Source organism: Sapajus apella, unplaced genomic scaffold (genome assembly GCF_009761245.1).
Source record: "Sapajus apella isolate SASKATOON/1434 unplaced genomic scaffold, GSC_monkey_1.0 scaffold63, whole genome shotgun sequence".
In the NCBI taxonomy this organism is placed as follows: Eukaryota; Metazoa; Chordata; class Mammalia; order Primates; family Cebidae; genus Sapajus; species Sapajus apella.
Genome location: NW_022437003.1, coordinates 908,849 through 912,986, shown reverse-complemented (window position 1 = coordinate 912,986; position 4,138 = coordinate 908,849). Strand labels below are relative to the sequence as shown.

Here is a 4,138-nt window from a genome sequence, read left to right as displayed (position 1 = left end):
TAACTAATACCCAGCACACAACAGATTCTCATTTAAAGCTAACCAAACCTAAACAACCAAGTATATTTCACTTTAAGGAAGCCCAGAATAATACGTTGAAATTGGAATTTACCAAACATGTTTCTATTTCCAATTCCAAAGAAAAGGATTCCTGTATTATACCATCGATAGAAAAACACTCCCAATGTGTGTAAAAGATCATTCGATTTATAAACATACAGATTTATACAGGTTCCGGGGCAAATTTATTTCATTAACCAAGGTATACCTGAGGTCTAGTGACTAAGATATTACATTCCTTCTGCATCTCTGATTTTCAAAAACTACTTCCAAAACAAAGCATTAGAAACTACGTACAATTTAATCACTCCACTATTTACTCTTCAAGCCAATGGCAACTTAGAAATAGTGAAATGAACCAAAATGCACTCCGTGCCTATCATGTGTCAGTTTTCTGACATAAATCACACCAGGTAGGTTTACTTACAGGGTTCACCAACATTATACTCTTGATAATTTCAGACCCTGGAATGGAATTTTCAAATCTTATCAGTCATTCAAACTCCTAGAGAGCAACTAATCTATCTGCAAAAATTTCTCTCATCTGTAATTATAGTGGCCACATATCCTGGGCTTCTCAGTGCATTTGAAATATTCTCTCTTGTAGTCAGACTATGATTCCTATTTTTGAGATTGGATGACAGACTCTTAGTATCTTTAATTTACAGTGAATCTGAAGCATATATTTCTCAGAAAGAAGGAGGGAGGGAGGAAAGAAGGAAGGGGAAGGAAGGAGACAGGAAAGGGAGGGGGAGGGGGAGGGGGAAGAAGGAAAGGAAGGAAGGAAGGAAGGAAGGAAGGAAGGAAGGAAGGAAGGAAGAAAAGAAGGAAGGAAAGAAGGGAGGGAGGGAGGGAGGGAAGGAGGGAGGCAGGCCAGAGAGAAAGAGAGAAAGCAAGCCCTCCCTTCTCACCCACACATGGACCACATGAAGCAGACGAACATCTATCCTGGAGATTGATGTAATAGCCACAAGGGATTCATTTACAAGGGGAAACTATAGCCCTCAAAGAGGCAAAAAGTATGCATACATCAAGTTAGCAGTAAAAGCCTCATCCATTTGCAGATCTATCTGCCCCACCCTCTCCTTTTATGTTATTCATAGTCATCTGTAGAATTAATCAGCTTCCAGATGAGGTGTGAATTTGGTGGGATAAAAAATATATATTTTTTGCTTGTATTTGGCAAGATTGCCTCTCCTCTCCTGACAAATTAATTACCTGTGAATACCTCCCAGCAGCCCCAGACTGTCTTAGATGAAAGAACAGTAGGTATATGTGCTCACTCTTTCAAAATGTCAGCATAGTGTTACAGCTCTTTTAGAATTTTGTCTAGCAGGCTTTCCGGTTTTTGCCGGAAAGCCCCCAAAAAAAGACAAAATGTCAACGTAATAAATGAAGTGATCAAAACACAGGGCTCTGACCTGGAGCCAAGGACAGAGAGCCTGCTGTACATTCCTCACAACATTGTTTTCATCAGTAGACTCAATTGTACTCACCACAGATCACAATTCCCAGGGCGCCAGCAGAACGGATTTAATACTGCCATGTGGGAAGAGGAAAAGGCCGCAGAAGCGAAGGAGCTATTAGAAAGAGAGAAGCCGTAGGAACTGGGAGGCTCCATCTGAAAAGTTCTCCTAGAGAGCTTCTCAAAGGCAGGGGAGAAGGGGCAGCAGTGAAGCACTGGGGTTCTACGGCCACAGACAAGCTTCCCTACCTTTGGAGGCAACAGGGCTGGAGGATAATGGGTTGCTGGACCTGTGCGGGGTGCTAGTGATGGTTCTGGCTACAGCAACTTTCAGTGATCTATTAGCACTTAGGGCTACAATCTTCCTTACATTTGCAGGAGTTTGCTTCCAGGTTATCCTGCAGTTTCTTCTTAATTGTTCCACCTGGATCTGCGCCTCCAGCTGGTTTTAAGTGTCTCAAGGGCAGGAACCAAGACTGCTGTTTCATTTATAACTTTCTACAGTGCTGAGTAGCAAAATAACATTTGTATAATGCTCTACGGTTTACAGATTGCTTCCTGGGCATTAGCTCATTTGTTCTTCACCATAACCCTGCGAAGTGGGAACTATTATTACCTTTATTTTGCGTAATCAGAATTCAGTGCACACGTGAAGGCTGCTTTATCTCCTGATGACTCGTCCATTTCATTAAAAGGCTAACATGGTTTTCTTAATGTCCTGGGTACTTACAGCACATACAAAAGAAAAGAATATAGGCACAACTTTGTGAAAAGTGAACTACTTACAAGTTACTGGCTTAGAGAATTTTGAGTATAGGTTTTAGTTTAAAAAACCTCTCAGGAATGTAAAACGATGTGACAGCCAGGTGCGGTGGCTCACGCCTGTAATCCCAGCACTTTGGGTGGCAGAGGTGAGCAGATCATGAGGTCAGGAGTTCAAGACCAGCCTGACCAAGAAGGTGAAACCCCGAGTCTACTAAAAATACAAAAATTAGCTGGGCATGGTGGCAGGTTCCTGTAATTCCAGCTACTCGGGAGGCTGAGGCAGGAGAATTGCTTGAACCCAGGCAACAGAGCCTCCATCTCAAAAAAAAAAAAAAAAAAAAGATGTGACAAAAAATGGGACTACATGAGCCAGGCCTCTGTCTTCAAGTTTGTCCATTTGAGAGGCTTGCAGAAAGCCCTGGGAGACTAGCTCCTTAACTGTCAGCACAGGTTTTCCAATCCTCGTAGACATCAAGGAGTGCCAGGCAGGGTGTCAGAGCCCCAGCATCAGAAAATGGTTGGCTTGCGGGTCGTACAGTAGTGAGAATTTGCCAACAACAGTATAGGTTTGAAAAGGTATGTTTTATTACATAGAAAGAATGCTGCAGGAGAATGCAGGGGGGTGCCTCAGCAAGACAGGACTGAGTATGCCACAGTGGGCTTTCCTTAGAAGAGTTCATGGACCCTTAAGTGGGAGCCGAAGGGTAATTTGGACCATATTAGCCATGTAGGTCATGATCAAGGATTACATTTGTAGACATTTTGGTGCCTTCATATTAGCAAGGATTGCACGATGAGTTTTGACATGCAGGCAATCTGGAGATGTATCAAAATTCTAGCTACTTATAAATTTGGGGAAAAGAAACTTGGTATTAGATGCTGTCTTTAGATAAGAGGGAAGTCTAATTACTTCTAAATTCCTCAGATACAAAGCTTTTCCTCTGGATGGCCTGCTTGATGGTCACCCATGATCTTTTCCCTCAGTACTGTCTATAGCTGACAGTAACACATCTCATACATATACGCTCATGCTTTCGTGAATGATTGAATTCTCATTTAAGCATGACTTTATTCACAGTAGCCTTTTTTCTCATTATATGTGTTCGCAAACAACAAGTGCTAGAAGAATAACTGCTTTCATGTGAGAACCATTACATTTGGAAGGGGTCCCATATGTAGGACCCCTTCCAAATGTAATGGTCTCACTGCCTGACAGTCAGTGTGAGATCTGGAAATGAAGCCGGGGTTCCGGAGCTGCAGACGATCCTCACGAAGTGTGTGAGTGAGCCAAATGTCATTATGAGAGGAGTAGGTAACACATCATTACCCTACTTTTAAGCGGTGTTTAAATGCCTTAATCAAGTTTCTTCAGATCTCATCAACGTTGTGTTCAAGGAGACTTAATCCAAGAAAAGGGAGAAATAGTAAAAGGGAAGAGAGCTCATTATCATCACCATCACCTTCACTTGTCCCAACGGATCCCATCTGGAACTCTAGAAAACACTCCAACAGAAGTAAAAAGTCCATTTCTCGTCATCCTTTTCAATACCATCTTTATCATCATCACTTTTCCCACAATAAATCTATGCAGTCAATACAATTTCAGTCAAAGTCTGATGAGTTTCTTCATGGAACATTCAAATTGATTCTAGAACTTATTTGGAAGAGCAAACGGGCAAGAATAGCTAATAAAATTTATGAAAGAACAGAACTGGGACCAGCCCTCCTAGGTGTCAAGATATATTAAAGCTATATTATATGGCATCAGTGTTGGAGTAAATAGGTTATTTGAAAATAATCCAAAACTGAAACAGATCCATGTTTATGCAGAAACTTAATATTCAATAA

The 4,138-nt window shown here is 41.5% G+C and overlaps 1 non-coding gene across 1 annotated transcript; it reads left to right on the top strand.

The window, feature by feature from the left end:
- The first annotated feature begins 1,361 nt into the window (after nucleotides 1-1,361).
- On the top strand, nucleotides 1,362-1,424 carry LOC116529867. The gene has a single exon (XR_004259714.1). It is a non-coding gene; the product is annotated as a U7 small nuclear RNA (small nuclear RNA).
- Nucleotides 1,425-4,138: the final 2,714 nt, after the last annotated feature.